Genomic DNA, 18343 nt, shown 5'->3' on the forward strand with positions numbered 1-18343 from the left:
TGGGGCAACCCTCCCTCACAGATTCGATTCGATCTTCGGGCGGAACACTTCTCGAGTACCTTTGGAATGAGTGTTTCGTCTAAAGTTAGCTCGCTGATCCATCCAACATCCATGACGTGTGGCTACAAAACGTTGAATTTACACGCTCCTATAAAGCTGGGAGGTGCGAGCGGGGGCGTTTATCTTGTGAGCGCTTTTTTGTTCCTTTTCCGTCGTTGCTGGTCCCCATTCGTTAGGTTCACTTTTGGTATCATTCGGTAGAATTTGTTTCACCAACTGTGTAATGATCTGCGGCAGAAAGCTTCGAAGTGAAGCAACGCGATTGATCTATGCGTTCGGATTTAAGCTGCTGCTGTTGCGTTGATATTTCCTAAAACGGGGGCGCCAAATTAGTTGAATTTTTATTATACATGGTATCTTCCAAGTGGAATCGAAACTATCACGAAACGGTCAGTGAGTCCCTATTTGGAGTGAGTTGATCTGTTAACCGTTCTACGTAGGTGGTTTGCTCGTCTGCTAACAGAATTTATCATTTTGGTATTTTGACTTGAAATGGAAGTCTTAAAACACTAGCCAGGTGTTTCATTCATTTAGGAAAAAAAAACATTTTTTTCCAATCCATCGATCTGATATCTAATATGAACCATTATTATTTAGTAGTATTGACATAGGAAAACTACAGATGAAATGGGAATTTTTGATAATAAAACTTGTCGTAGTGCATTGCTGGAAAAACCATTTCTGTTCTGAGCGGAGCAAAGTAAAGCTTAGTGCATTTAGAAATGGGACAGTTACGAATGCGTGTATTACAAAAAAATATTCGCTTGATCGGAATACTTTCTATGAAGGAAATAAAGGTATTCTTATGATAATTCATGAAAAAATTTCAAAAAGTTATTTTTCAGTTTTTGTGTGCAAAAAGTCTTTATTCACGGTATCCTCATCGGCTGACGGACACTTTTTTCAGGCATGATATTGATCAGTTTTTCAAACTCAGATTTCGTCTAATCTGTTTTTTAGGTGGCTACATTCTCCTTCTTCAATTTCTGCTAGTTTTGGTCCAATACTTCTCTTTTTGAAAAAACTAAAGGCAATTTATTTAGTGGGTACAACTGTTTTAATATTAACAAAACTTCGTTATTTTTGAGCCATTTCAAAGCGTTTTAAATTGAATTTCTGCTGGAAAAATCTGTCAATTACGAAGTTAAACCATCATGAGATTGAACTCAAATAATAATAGGTTGATAAAGATCATAATTTGCGAAGCGTATATACAAGATTACCCTTTTTTGGCTTCTTAAAACAGCGAAAATGAAAGCTTTCGTTTTAAAAACTGTTGTACTTTTCCAGAGGAGCAGAATTTTGGCAAATCATTCTATTTTATAGAAAACAACCAGCGAATATAAACTTTAATCTGCTAAGGACATTACCACGAGCAGACGTGTTATAGGATTCAAACGCTGGAATTTGTTTGAAATAAGTTTTTCATAAGTTTTTTAGTCTATCAGAAATCATCTGTCTCGTAGCCTCGGTTCCGTTTATTCAGCTCACGAGCTTTGGAACGAGCAAAAACTTGTTGTTTGAGGTAAAATTTGAATGACTCATAACTAGGCAACACCTTTGGGTTATTGGAGACATTTTTTTAGGACATTTTAGCGATCTACACTTAGTATATCACTTATTAAAAATTAAAAATTCTGGTATGAACCTTGACTTCCCTGATAACCCTAGACCGTAATTGCAAATCATATGCCTCTCTCCAATGCTTTTCCACTACTTTTACACAATAATTCTTTGAATAATCAGCGGTTTTGTCAGCTATCAATTTAAAAACGATGGATTTTAAAGGAAACTGTGCAAAATTTGTTTTTTCTCTTGCATCGTTATTATTTCAGAAACGAATGAATTTAAAATTTTGAGAAAAAAATAGGTCATAGTACTTTCAACAAGCAACAAAATGCTGACAAAATTTTGAATGTGCGATAACTAGTAAATGAGAAATCCGCAAAAGAAAGTGTCCCATTTCTAGAAGAACTAAGCTTTAGAGCCGGATCAGATTTCTTTTTTAAATAGCTATAAACCTTCTATATCGTGATTTTCTAGTCTTGATATATTTTGCATATTTGTTCAAAAATTGAAATGTAACCGGGTTTATTTATGTCAATCGACAAAAAAGAGAGAACATTTATCAGAATCTATTAATATAAAAAATTTGAGCCGAAAAATCCCTTTCCATTTTAATCGGCTACTTCACATGATAAACTTACGCTTGTGAATTTAGTTTCTATCACAAATTTTTCACTTTTGAAACTTTTGATTTTCCAAATTAAAAAAAAAATCAGTCAATAAAGAGGAACCTAAATATCAGGCGAAGAAGCAATAATTTTGAGAAACTGAGTGAAGGGCGGGGAGTTCCCCGGGGTTTTAATTTTCAGTTTCAAATAAGACTTGTATTTTGTAGGTTTGTATACTTGTAATTTGAAAAGTTTGAAATCCTTTGATATCCTTTTATAATCAATCTGTGAATCTTAAATGTTCACTGCGAAAAAGTGTTGATAAAAAGATAATTTTTGTAATTTGTTCATTTGGAAGTTTAAAAATTATCACTTTAAGAACTCTTTTCAGAATTTTCCAAAATAAAAGTCATTTCTCAATCGAAAATAAAACGCAAATTTCCGTAGAAGAAAATTTTAAAAAAATCTTCAAGATATTTACAATATTTTTACTGGGCATCTTTATCAGCGCAAACCTCTCACCAAAATTTTAATGTTTTTCATTTTCAACAGTTGAGGCATTTGGAGCCAAATGGGTATAAGTGCATAAAAGCTTATTTCGAGAAAACACGTTTTTAAATTGATGTGATTCGCCATTTTCCATATATTTTTTGAGAATTTGCATTTTTCTATCGAATGTAAAGTATGTAAAAAAAAATCCGAAAAAAATCTCGAACTTTATTTTAAAATGTGAAGAATCGTTTGGCATCACTTACTCGAAATCGACAATTTTGTTACTTATACCCCGTTAGCTCTGAGAGCCTCAATTCAGTTGGAAATCCAAACAAAAGTGTTTATTAATAATGGCTATGAACTAAAAACAGAATATTAATTTGTGAATTTTATGAAGTATTTTCTAAATCATGATATATAAATTTAATTCTAAAATAAGATTATAAAATCATGTTCTAAGGTATGAAGGCTTTGAAACTTAATTTTAATTTGATATTTTCTTGCATTTCAAGCTCTCATACTAGATTTTTAATTTTATTGGAACTCAATCCAGAGAAATAGTAACTAATTTGCAACAAATAGTCAAGGGGGGGGGGGGGGGGGTTAGGGTCTAACACTTTCAAAAAATCGATTTTTTCATTTTTTTAAATTTTCTTATTGTAAAACATTTCAAGAATGTTGTGTTAAATTTTCAAGTCAATCGAAGCAAAACTGTAGAAATTATAAGCCTTTATCTCCTCTTATCTATTGCTGCAGAAACAATAGAGCAGAAACTTCAAACGCGTTTTTCTCGAAAGCACATTTTTAAAGTCAATGGACATCGTCATTTGAAAACTACTTCACCGATTCTTTTCAAATTTGGAACATATTTTCTACATATAAAATACCAAACCCCAACGATTTTCTTTTTTTTCTTACTTTGGGGAGATTTTACAGATAAAAAAACGCGGATTTTTTCGTGAAAAATCATTGTTTTAACTTCAAACAGCCACAAAAATTTCATAAAATTTTTTTTAAGTTAAATAAAATCGTTAGGGTGCAGAAAAACATCTTTTAAAAATATTTTGCTCTGATTTTTTGACTTCAGATAATTCTGTGCTGAGATACAGTGTCAACCGCAAATCCTGTTTTCTAAAAGGCATCCTCGAAAGTGCTCCGTCACCGGCTCATTTTTCAATATTTTTCTACGAAAAAATTGCTAAATGTTCTTTTCACAATGTTTTGTATAATGCAAAACATTTGAATACATTTGTTTGAACGATAGCTCTAAAAAAATGGTGTTTTTTTTAACCCGTTAGACCCTACCCCCCCCTTAATGAAAAAGGTGAAAATTTGTATTTCTCTTCATGCTCTCAAATTTTCCATCCTTGTTATGTATTTTTATTAGTTTTGAAAATAGTTAATACTATTTTATTTGATTAACTGGTTAATCGCTGGTTAATAATACTATTTTAGTATTTCAATAAAAAGTCATTATGTATTTCAATTGAAATAACCAAACTTTCCGATTCAGAGTGGATTTTAAAACAGTGTAGATGAGCTAAAACAGTATCGGTGATATAATTGGTGTGAATCTTGAAATCCAGCCGTGTTGGTCAAAAATTAGAAAAATGTCTTCCGAATGTTCAACTCGAGCGATTGCCTTGTTTCCAAGAAAATAGTCGAGTGACGACGGAATAGTTTTTTCGCACCTGGGAAATATTACAACATAGGCAAGTTTTTGGAGCCAATGTTACAAAAACTGGTTTTTGACTAAAAATTCTGAACTCGATTTTTTATCAGATTTTGTACATCACCTCTAGTTTTGGAAGCCGTATTTTAAGTATTTTTAGATAATTGAATAGATATCATTTGAGATGTATCAAATAGTGCGAACGGCCAAACACCGATTATTGGAAAATCGTAAATAAGCTTAAAAAGTGTTCAAAAGTACCGTCTGCATCACCGAATATTCTGAGAAAAATACCATTATGAGTATAAACTTTAAAAGTGATAATAGAAGTTATTAAAATAAATTTTACTTTTTGCATACAAAACAAACAACGCGCGAGCAACTGCACTCACATGCATTTGCAGATAACGCGAGTCTCTATCAGCTTTGAGGCAAAAGTACTAATCAAAAAAGGCAAAAAACACTCGCTCTTTGCATAGAACTTGAAGCATAACTTATTTCAAGTTTCATTCAATAATCTATGTTTCAAATTTTTATAGTAATTTATTATTACCATGAAAGCCACACAAATGAAATTTATTTTCATAATTTTAATCATAATTTGGTCTCAGAACAACTTTCTCGTAATTATTTCTTACTTAATTTCATTAATTATGAAAGTGAAAGAATGGATTTTTTTTTATATATAAACTGTTGATTATTATTAAAATTGTTTAATTGTTCAACTGCTCAAAATCTCAGAGGCCCTTGGAGCCAGAGAAGTACAAGTTTATAAAAGCTTATGAAAGACGTATAATATTACAGTAAACAAGGCTTCTTAAGAAAAACAAATGATTTATTAAAAAAAGAAACTTATTCCGAGAAAACATATTTGTAATTTGATGTGTTTGGTAATTTTCCATATATTTATCTAAACAAATTTTTAAACGTTAAAGTACGCTAATAAAATTCTTATAATCTGGAAAATTACCAAATATAGTTTGAATTATAAAGCATCCTTTTACATTAATAAACCATAATCGGTCATTTTTGCTACGTCGAGCCAAATGCAATTCAAGCTCATTTTTTTCCAAAACGTTACAAAATAATTATAATGTTAATTATAACAAAAAAAAACATAGATTTTTTTTTTAAATGTACTGAAATTCAAATAGGGGAGATAAGGGCATAAAGGCCACCTTAAGAAAAACGCCTATTTAACCATAGAGAACAGCTACAATATGTGAATTACAACATTATTTCGTGTTCAGACACTCAAATAGTCTATTGCCTAATTGCAAGAAACTTGAAAAAGTAGATACAAAGTTTAAAAATGCAAAATTTTAAGGGGCATAATGAGAAACCCCCCGAGGCAGTATGAGCACCATTAATGAAGGCATAATGAGCTTTTTCTGCCGGGGATTCTAGCAGCAAATTCGACTCGATGAAGTCAACTGAGTAATAGAGCTACAGCTTAACTTGTATCGTCTGACGATTTGGCCCATTGGTTAGACGTCGGAGAGGTAATCAGTAGGCTCGAGTTCGATTCCTGGTCGAGATGATTTTTGTTTTCATTTGTCATTCATGATCATGATTGCACTAAACGGTGAGCCGTAGATTCATCAAACAAAGCAATAACAAAATCATCTAGATCTGTTTGTAGAATTCAAAGAATTAACACATGCTCATACATTATGTTTCTGGTGTTTTGTTTGACGGGTGATGCTTTGATGCTATTAGCCTTATAATGCAACAATAAAAAAAATCAATCATGAATGGTATGTGCAAAAAAAAATCCCCTCGAACAGGAATCTAACTCGAGTCTATTGATTACCTCTCCGGCACCTCACCAATAGGCCAAACCGACAGACGAAACAAGCCAAGCTGTAGCTCTATTATTCAGTTGACTTCATCGAGCTGAATTCGCTGCTAGATTCCCCGGCAGAAAACGCTCATTATGCCTTCATTGATAGTGCTCTAATCGCCTCTAGTGAACAAATTAAAGTAAAAAAAGCGTTTTAAATTGATTAAAGTGAAAAATCAAAATTTTATGATGTTGAAAATTGAGAAACAATGTGTAGATCATGTTGCAGTGCGTACATTTCAGATCAAGATGATTTAAAGGTCATAAAAGCTTATTTGGTGGTGCTCAAAAAGTGTAATATTTTCGTAATATTGTCACTTTAAAAGCTTTTACAAGAATTTCTCGATATAAATGTAATTTTTCAAATTAAAATAATACACTCGTTGATGAGAGATGAAAATGTAGAAAGAAAATCCACAATTTGATATCATTTTTTTCTTTTTTTATGACGTTCAATTTAGAGTGAAATTCATCAATGATTACACTAGTTTACAGCATTTATGAACTCAGTAAACTGAAGGTCATTTCCAATGTGAAATCGGGCGCTGAATCCGAAAATGAAATTCAAAAAAATCTCAGTAGAACCGTTTTTGAGTTATGCTCCAAATGTGAAATTTCTTTAAAATTAAAAAAGTTCTTGTACCTAGATTAAAATATCTCGGACGGCATAACAGTAATTTGAAATCTCTCTTTTGCATATTGAAGGTTATCAAGTTTTCTATCGATCATCTGCAAGCTGTTTTTGCGTTTGACCAACAGTATTGTTTATATTAGTGACTTTATGAAAAAAAAAATTAAAAAAAACGCATTTTTTTAAGAGAATTTTTTTTTCAACGAAAGTTTTAGACTCGATAATAGCATTTAAAAACTCTGATTTTCTTTTGCGCTTAAATGACAATTTAAAACAAAGATTTCAAGTTGTTATTTATCAAAATCGGTTGAAAATTGAAGAAGTTATGGCTACTTTACCATAACTGTAATTTTTGGAGTTTTTAATAATTTAACAAACCGCAGTACCCTTATCATAGTATATGGTATGGTATAGTAACCATAACTTCTTCAATTTTCAACCGATTTTGATAAATAATCACTTGAAATCTTTGTTTTAAATTGACATTTAAGCGCAAAAGAAAATCAGAGTTTTTAAATGCTATCATCGAGTCCAAAACATTCGTTGAAACAAAATTTTCTCTAAAAAAATGCGTTTTTTATATTTTTTTTCCCATAAAGTCACTAATATCAACAATACTGTTGGTCAAACGCAAATACAGTTTGCAGATGATCGATAGAAAACTTGTTCACCTCCAATATGCAAAAGAGGGATTTCAAATTACTGTTATGCCGTCCGAGATATTTTAATCTAAGTACAAGAACTTTTTTAATTTTTAAGAAATTTCATATTTGGAGCATAACTCAAAAACGGTTCTACTGAGATTTTTTTGAATTTCATTTTCGGATTCAGCGCCCGATTTTACATTAAAAATGTTGGTCAGTTAATCAAGTTCACGATTTTTTTTTAAATTTTGTAAACTAGTGTTATTGATGAAGTAACTTACCTTCATGAATGTTGAATCTTTTCATAATTCTTTATTCATCCAACGATACAGATTATAGAGAAAAATGCCATAAATTCTTGAAAAAAAACTGTACAGAGTTTATATAGATTATGTTGTTCTAAAGATACAAACATAAATTTAAAATTTTTCTGAAAATTGAGTAGATAACATTTGAACATCACTAAAACAAGGTTTGTTTAGTTAATTATTTGGTACTGGAAATTTCGATCCATTTCATAATTTTGATGAAGCTTGAAAAACAGTAGTATTTTAACGTCACGCAAATGCTAGTGTTGTTATTTGTGCTTGGTGAGCCGCTCTAAAAAAGTAAACTTTTTTGGTCATGCGAATCATATAAGGATGTGAGTGAATGTAAGCGTTTTTGAATACAGGTAAATGTCTCTGATTTCGTTTTTTAATTTGTTCATTATCCCGACGGGGCAGCCTTTGGTATTGTCTGTATAGGTAATTTTGGATAACCAAAATGAAATTTTGCTTGCTTTGTTTCAAAATATGTTGAAAGGAATAAGATTTCTGATTTTCTACGTATGAAAAAGGAAGGATAATCTGCCCTTAAAGAAAAAAATCCAGAAACACACTTTAAAAATCTGTGTTGAGCAAATGTCAGAACATTTTTCGAATAAACAGGTAAACTTTTCAGTGAACCAAAGGTGTAAAGATTCAAATATTAAAACTCGAAGATGGCAGAAAATAGTTTTCTGCCAACTTTTAAAATTTAAATTATTTAAAGATTTAAATTATTTTTTAAAATAAGCATAAGCGATTTACGACTGTTGAATTTACATAAAAACTGAAAAATTCACTTTAATAAGATTTACACTATCAAACTGAAATTATTCACGGTTATATCAATAAAAAACATCTCAAAATTCTTATTGACAAGAAAAATTTGAACTGAACTCCTTTGTGTTTAGTAAACATTTATAATTATTTCTCATGATCATAATTTAATGACACAAAACGTTTCTCTACTGACGGTTTCGCCAAATTGACGGTGAAATTTTTTTTCACCGTGATAAAATCGAAAAACAACTGTACTAGCATTTTTTAAACGATCAACCGTAATATGAATATTTAATGTGACAGATTTCAAACAGAATTTAATAAAGTCGGATCTAAAATTCAAATTTTTCTTTTTGAATTTCATAATGAAGATTATGTATTTTAATTTTAAAATTATATTTGAAATATGAAAAATTAAGGGTTGGTGAAAGAGAATTTTTACTGTCATTCTGAACTTCAGAACTGTGAAATAGAATCTTTACTGTAATTCAGAACCTCAATTCTTGTTTTTCAATTCGTCATGAATTCCTTGTAAACGCAAGTGAAAATAGCACAACTTTAGATTTTCAAATGAGGTTAGCATTAGACATTTGATAGGACTATATAAAATTTAAAAATTCTCAATAAACCAACTGTAAACAACAGAAAAAAAAACAGAATTTCAAATTCAAATTTATATATAAATTTCAGATACGTATAAGATTTTTATTCTTAAAGTAAAGTTTTATTAAATTGATTTGTTCAGATTCTAAATTGATAATTTTCCTTCGATTTTGAAAATATTTTTATATACAAAAAATTTGCTGTTCAAAAGTTCATCAAAATTTAATTTAATGCGGCATCAACACTTGTTGTTGATGACGATTGAATTTGTTTAGAGAAATATTGGTGACTGAAATGCAAAAACGAAGATTAAAAAGTTAGACTATCAATTGAAGTCATACGTTTCTTCAGCGCCTACTGGAAAACTGATCAATCCCATAGAGAATTTGGCCGAAATTTATTTTTTTACTTTAAAAGCAATTCAACACTTGAAAGCCACAGGTTTTTTTCACTTCTGAGAACGACCGAGATCTGTTAATCCACTTAATATGGTAGAAAGTTCTAGATGTTAAAGAAAATTCAAAATCACATGATTCCGTACGTATACAGGATTTTTTAATTGTTTTCATCTATCTGAGCATATTAAAAAGAAACTCTGTTTATTTCGCTATTTTTATTAGTTTATTTCGCTGTTCAGATTATCCCCATATCATTGACTTGTCACGGTGTCTTGTGAATAACAACACTGACTTGTCAATAACAACATTTGAAATGAGTATTGAACCCAGGTACTAGAGATGTCCGAATATTCGGTCGGCCGAATATTCGGCGCCGAATATCGTCAAAAACCGTTAAGCCAAATATTCGGCTCACCGAATAGTTGAGCTAAGTATTCGGCCGAATAGGCCGAATAGACCGAATATCTACTACAGACTTGTAAATTTTTAAATTACTTGAAAAAATTTATAAAATATCCAAAAGTAATATTGTAAAAGCTACACAATCATTTAAAATTTATGGTTTCAGCAAAACATGAAGGTGTATCCGCGCAATTTTCACTGTAGATCATAGAGGAGAATGCTGAACGGTATCGCTTTATGCTTCGATTATAGTTTATTCCAGATTTTTTGGATATATTCAGGATTGCCCATAAATCCAGTAAAGAATCCAGATAAGTAAAATCTGGCCGGGGTGTCCAGATATTGTTGAAAACTTCCCGAGTTTGCTCGTGTTTATTCAGATTATTTGCTAAATTAAATAAAAAACTATAATTCCTCTTTAATTTTTTTTAGCTTTTCAAAAATTTTAAAATATACATACATAAATTTTGCCCTTTTTTAATTTTTTTTTTTCAAAAATTGTTCTGAATGCCTGACCGTCTGGATATGTGTGTTTGAAAGTATGGTTAGCTTAAGGTTAAAGATCATCTTTCTTTTCAACAACTATTTTAAAGATATTTTGCTCAAATTCGAACTTCATCTAATTCAATATCAGAGAAGCAATTTAACTAGCTGTTTCGACATGTTTTATCCCAGATTTCGCTCTTAAAGTGACTAGTCTGATGTCTTTTCAGTTATTGGTGACATTTTAAAAATCAGAAAGACCCCTACATAAAAAATATCTTGCTATACATCATCTGATAATAACATCTGGTTGAAAATAATCGACTAAAAACATGAGGGGCATTAAAAGTAAGAAATATAAAGCATTGAGATAATCGCAAAAGGTTTTTGACGTAGAATTACGTCTTACGGCAACACTATAGGGGGGCAAATTGAAATTTGCGAACAGATCTCGCGTCACGAAAGCTTTCCATTTGACAGACATCCTATCTAAAGGATTATGACGTCATCACCAACGCCTGCTTTGATGGGTTTTGTTTTTCCCTACCTACGAAAGGTATAAAACAAAGGGCCCGTCGACCGACTCGGTTTCTTTCTCTGTTAGCCGTCAAGCTGAACAGACCGTTGCTGCACTTCGATCTGAGTGTGGACCCCACCAGTGGTAATCCGACTCAGATATCGATTTGCAGTAGTTCAGTGGCAACCGTGGACCAGTGAGCAACGATGATGGTGAGCAGCGATGACGGCCACCACACCAGCGTAGACAGCCAGCGGCGGAGGCGTTCAGTGGCGGAGGACTCCAGTGGCAGTGGCAGGGATCCTACAGGTCATCGCAAGTGGCGTTGTTTAATCGAATTATGTCACATGGTCCGATTATGTTGCATGGTCGGATTATGTCACATGGTCAATTTATGTTGCATGGGCGATTATGTTGCATAGTTGGATTTTGTTACATGGTCGGATTATGTTGCATGGTTGGATTATGTCACATGGTCCGATTATGTTGCATAGTCGGATTATGTCACATGGTCGATGGTTGGATTTCGTCACATGGTCGAATTATGTTGCATGGTCGGATTATGTCACATGGTCGATTATGTCACATAGTCCGATTATGTTGCATGTTTAGATTTCGTCACATGGTCGATTTATGTTGCATGGTCGGATTATGTCACATGGTCCGATTATGTTGCGTGATCGATTTATGTCACATGGTCGATAATGTTGCATGGTCGGATTATGTCACATGGTCCGTTTATGTTGCATGGGCGATTATGTCACATGGTCCAATTATGTTAGATGATCGATTTATGTCACATGGTCGATGATGTTGCATGGTCAGATTATGTCACGGTCCATTTATGTTGCATGGGCGATTATGTCACATAGTCCGATGATGTTGCATGATCGGATTATGTCACGTGGTCGGATTATGTTGCATGGTCGGATTATGTTGCATAGTCGGATTATGTCACATGGTCGATGGTTGGATTTCGTCACATGGTCGGATTATGTTGCATGGTCGGATTATGTCACATGGTCGATTATGTCACATAGTCCGATTATGTTGCATGGTTAGATTTCGTCACATGGTCGATTTATGTTGCATGGTCGGATTATGTCACATATTCCGAATATGTTGCATGATCGGATTATGTCACATGGTCAGATTATGTTGAATGATCGATTTATGTCACATGGTCGATAATGTTGCATGATCCGATTATGTCACATGGTCCGATTATGTTGCATGGTTTAATTTTGTCACATGGTCGGATTATGTCACATGGTCCGATAATGTTGCATGGTCGGATTTTGTCACATGGTCGAATTATGTTGCATGGTCGATTATGTTGCATAGTTGGAATTCGTCACATGGTCGGATTATGTTACATGGTCGAATTATGCCACATGGTCCGATTATGTTGCATGATCGGATTATGTTGCATGGTCGGATTATGTCACATGGTCAATTTATGTTGCATGGGCGATTATGTTGCATAGTTGGATTTTGTTACATGGTCGGATTATGTCACATGGTCCGATTCTGTTGCATGATTGATTTATGTCACATGGTTGATATTGTTGCATGGTCGAATTATGTCACAGGGTCCATTTATGTTGCATGGGCGATTATGTCACATGGTCCGATTATGTTGCATGATCGGATTATGTTGCATGGTCCGATTATGTTGCATGATTCAAATTTATGTCACATGGTCGATAATGTTCCATGGTCGGATTATGGCACAGGGTCCATTTATGTTGCATGGGCGATTATGTCACATAGTTCGATGATGTTGCATGATCAGATTATGTATCATGGTCGTATTATGTTGCATGATCGGATTATGTCACATGGTCCGATTATGTTGCATGATCGATTTATGTCACATTGTCGATAATGTTGCATGGGCGATTATGTCACATGGTCCGATTCTGTTGCATAGTTTAATTTTGTCACATGGTCGGATTATGTTGCATGGTCGGATTATGTCACATGGTCCGATTATGTTGCATGGTCGATTATGTTGCATGGTTGGATTTCGTCACATGGTCGGATTATTTTGCTTGGTCAGATTATGTCTTATGGTCCATTTCTGTTGCATGGGCAATTATGTCACATGGTCCGATTTTGTTGAATGGTCGGATTATATCAAATGGTCCGATTATGTCGCATGGTCGGATTATGTTGCATGATCAGAATCTGTCACATGCTCCGATTATGTTGCATGGTCCGATTATGTTGCATGGTCGGATTATGTTGCATGATTCGATAATGTCACATGGTCGATTTTGTTGCATGATCGAATCATGTCACATGGTCGATTATGTTGCATGGTCGGATTATTTCACATGGTCGACAATGTTGCATGGTAGGATTATGTCACATGGTCCAATTTTGTTACATAATCGGATTAGGTCACATGGTCTTGTAATCTTGCATGATCCGATTATGTCACATGGTCCGATTACGTCACATGGTCGGATTATGTCACATATTTGTTGCATGGTCGATTATGTCACAGGATCGGATTATGTCACATGGTCCGATTATGTTGCATGATTCGATTATGTTGAATGGTTGGATTTTGTCACATGGTCGGATTATGTTGCATGATCGAGTTTTGTAGCATGGTCGGATTTTGTCACATGGTCAAAATATGTTGCATGGTCGAAAATGTTGCATGATCAAATAATGTCACATCTTCGATTTAACTGCATGATCGGATATTGTCACATGGTTGATTATATTGCATAATCAGATTGTGCCACATGGTCGATTATGTTGCATGGTCGGATTATGTCAGATGGTCGATTTTATTGCATGGTTGAATTAGGTCACCTGGTCGAATTATGTTACATGATCTGATTATGTTGCATGATCCGATTATGTCACATGTACTGCATGCTCAGATTATTTCTGGTGATAGGTTTATGTCACATGGTTAAATTCTGTTAAATGAGTGAAATTTGTCACGTCATATTGCCATTTTGACACTCATATGTTGGTCATTTCAAAAATGCACTATAAGTTCTGTTATTCTATACATTGACAAAAAACAATTGCGTAATTCTACGTTTAGCGGTCGTAGCCAAATTACTACCTCCTCCACTTTTTCATTGAAAACTCAATGCAATATTCGACCGAATATTCGGCCGAATATTCGCTTGGCCGAATAGTTGAAAAGGTCAATATTCGGTATTCGGCAGTTCGCCGAATACCACTATTCGGCCGTTCGCCGAATACCACTATTCGGTACATTTCTACCAGGTACTCATTTCGACTGTTCTGTTTGCTTTTTGAATTAACTCTATTGAATACAAAAAAAATACCTTCTTCTACACAAAGAAGCTGTATTTGTTGATTTCAAAGCGTGTTTTGATAATTTCAAAAAAAAAATCAATCAATTTGTTTGTTAGATTTTACTTTTCATACGTTGTCAAAATTTACACTATATTTATAAAAAAATTGATATTCTAAATTTTATAAAATAAGTTAAAAAAACGTTTTTTCTCTTCATTCCGTTGGTTTTTCGTAATTTGAAATTATTGACAACTTTAAATTTTCGATTTGAGAATGAATAAAAAAAACTTGTGAGCGGTAGAAGCACGTGAAATGTGTCAAATAATTTTGAAACCAAATCTTGTTTCTCTGATGGAGAATCGAATAAAACAACTATGTAATTAACGAAATAGCTTTGATCATTTATTGAAATTAGAAAATCATGGAATCAGACAGATTTTTTTTCGAATCAGACTGACACGTGATAGGCATAGTTGAAAATCGCATCTTGTTACTTTAAACACAAACATTCTATTTTTTCCCACAATTCTGAAATTCAAAACCTTCGAGATTATTCTCATATCAATTCCACTGGACCCCGCCCACTTCCGCCACATTACATGCATATATGCGCACCAAGCCCCAAGTTGTTTTTGATTCTGAAATTATTCTCACATGTGAAACTAGCTGCCTGTTGCATGCATCCAATCCCGGGGTGTTGGAGCTGTCGGCATTTGATATGCATTTGATTTAGTGCTCCAGCTCTGTTGGTGCTCGCAGTCCAGTCAAGTCTGTGGATGCGGGAACGAGTTTCTTGGCCTCATCGTCGTCGTCGTCGTCGTCATCGTCATATTTATCAGGTCCAACAGCCGAGTCTGTCTTTGGCGACTTTGGCGCGATATGGGCTCCCCGATGATTGACAGTAATAAGTACCTGGAATGGCATGGCTCAGACTCAGCTTCAGCTCGAACATATGAATATGTTCAGTTCAACATCGAATACGACACAAGTAGGGGAAGCTGCTCAAATATGCTCCATTCCAGCAAATCGTAAATTTGCTACAATTTGTACGTATTGATTAATTAAATTTATGAAATTTTCGAAGGTGAAGGAAATTATAAGTGAAACATCAAAGAAAGAAAGAACATAAGCCGTAAATATCAGCTATTGTAGCCAAAAAATTAATGATATTTAAAGCTTATGTTTTTTCTTTCTTTGATACCTCATGTTTCTCTGAAACTTTCCTTCTATATTCCAGAATTCACTGGACCAAATTCAGTAAATAAATTACCTTTGAATTTCCCCATGTTTTGTGTTGAGTTTTTAAGAAAAAAAAAAGTTTCAAAATTTAATTAGGTCCGCAATGAGTTAAGTTTTAAATTTTTGGGCAATGGATTTTTTTAAATGAGATTCGGAATTTGAAAAAAATAATAAGCAGGTTCTTTTCAGTCCCTGGAAAAAAAATTTGCACACAATGTTATTGCAACTAAAAATAAAACTTCAAAAGTGAAAAAACTGAAAACATAAAAAACAGATTTATTTAAAAAAAAAAGCTCAATCCGTTTGATTTTTGCGAATGACGTAGTTACAATGATTTTTTCCATACAAGATTTCTGAAACACATTTAAAAAAGTCTTCATTTTATTGCAAAAACTAAAGATGAGATCTTGCTTTTTTTGTAAAAAAGGCAGTCGAATGTTTTTATAATTAAGTGAGTGTGCGCAGGGATAGTTTTACCGGTAATACCGAAACCCAAAACTTGTATCCCAGGGATAGTTTTCTAATGCCCAATACAGGTTTTACGTCCTTCCAAAACAGGTATTTTTATTGATAAATAACAAGGTTGTAAACGCGACTTATAGAAATGTATATTTTTCTAAAAATAAAATTTACCTTTTTTAAACAAGAGGTTTGCAGCTCAAGCTTTATTTCTTAACCACGTGAAATTTAACATTATCATGAACCTTTAAATCTCTGTGATCAACAGTAAAATATATGAAAAACTATGATAAATTTAAGAAGGTGAATAATAGACCGCTGCAAAAAATGACTTTTTGCACCCATACGTTTTTTTCGATGCCTTTTGGGTCACAAAGCATCAGTGTAAAATTTGAGACGATTTGGTTGATTCCTGAGTTAGCGCAACGCGTTTCAATTTTGTATGGAAATTTGTATGGAAGAAGAAATTTTTGCACATTAAATCATACAGAAAATTCAAATTAGCTTTAATCGGTCTTTAATTTTTGATTTTGATTATTCTTAAGCTTCATTTTTTGCTAACATGACAAGCAGCTAAGAATTTCATGAAAAAAGTTATAACCATTTCAAAATAAAAAATCTGAATCCATTGAAAAGTATTCAACAATAGCAGACTTTGCTTGCTAGAGCTTTAAATAATTTCATGAAATGTTTTTGCAAATGTTATATGGTTCGTTGGTTCGTATGGTTCGTTCCTGAAGGGATGTACAGTTAAAAGTAGTCTGAAAGTGCTCTAGCTTTTTTCAGTTAATTATTCCCAACAACTACCTATATCGGAAAAAAATACCTGCGTAAAGTTATCGCTAGTGAACATTAAAGCTCGTTCGATTGAAGTTTCGTGCGTGCGCGAGCCCTGAATCACAAAAATTGTATTTTTGTAACATCACCGCGTATCACATTGCCGCTTGTTATTGTCGTTTAGAACGCTCCCTTCAGAAAGTGGTAAAATGTCGAAATCCACTCGTTCAACAACACCGTCATCTCTTATTGTTGAATCCGACTCACAAGCTAAAAAGCGTTCTAGAGAGGACATCAATCTGGCCGGATCCGAAACCATCGGCAGTTTTGATGAGCTGTGGAGAAAAATCGAGGCAAAGATGAACGATTCCCATTCCCGACTCGAAGAAAAGATCGAAAACTGCCGCACCGAACTTGTGAAAAGAATCGAAACCGTCGAACAAGAGGTATCCACCTTCCAAAAAGAGTGTTTTACACAAATAACCTCACTTTATGCTGAGGTCAATAAGATTCGTGACGAATCATTTTCAACAGCGGAGGCATTGGAGCGACATGCTAAAAGTCGCGAAATCATTATTGCTGGAATCCCTTATGAAAATCAAGAAAATTTAATGGATATTTTCAATAAAATCACCAATCATTTAAGCTACACTGTTTGCCCATTAGTAGAGCTCAAGCGCCTTGCTAGGGCCCCGATCGTTCCCGGGACAACACCACCTATCCTGTGCGAATTTGCGATGAAAAGTTCGATGTCTGAGTTCTACAGACGATATATCGTACAACGCAACCTTTCGCTGCGTCATGTAGGTTTCGATTCTGATAACCGCATCTACGTTAACGAACATCTCACTTCACACGCTAGGGGAATTCGAACGGAGGCAATTAAACTTAAAAAACTTGGCCTCATCGAAAAGCTGAACACCAGAGAAGGTATCGTTCGTGTAAAAGTTGGTCATCAAGCTGAAATGGTATCCGTCGAAAACAAGGACCAACTTTCTTCGATCTGTAAAAAAACCCTTTCCAATTAAGATATTCTCTTCCTACCCATCATCCTTTGACTCCCATCCTTAAGATCCTGTGATTCCCCTCCGCTCCTAAAAGTCAACAAAATAAAAAAAAACAAAAAAAAACCTTTCCTAGTAATCTCATTCTTCCTTCCATCATTCCTATGATTCCGATCCCTCGCTATCCCGTGACTCCTAGTCCCTCCTAAAAGTCATTTCTCATCGCCGCCGCTTATCATCGCCGCACAACGTAGTCATCATCATACGCCCGGAACCCGCTGTACTGTGCTGAGATCGAGAGGTACCCAAGAACACGTCGCACCGTATCATCATCATCGTTTTTGTCATCGAGATATGCCGCCTAAAGAGATCGAGATCCGCATCGAGACCGAGGAATTGCAATAGTGAGAGAATTCTTTGCATTCGGAATGTCCCCCGATCGAGCCTTTCCCTGGGAGACCACGTTAACATCACCGGCCACCGATCCACTACCCGAGACCAATCATCATCATCATCACGACAGCCGAATCCCTCCATCGTTTGCTTGAGTGGTACCTGGTACCCCATCG

This window comes from Uranotaenia lowii, chromosome 3 (assembly GCF_029784155.1).
Source record: "Uranotaenia lowii strain MFRU-FL chromosome 3, ASM2978415v1, whole genome shotgun sequence".
Classification (NCBI taxonomy): domain Eukaryota; kingdom Metazoa; phylum Arthropoda; class Insecta; order Diptera; family Culicidae; genus Uranotaenia; species Uranotaenia lowii.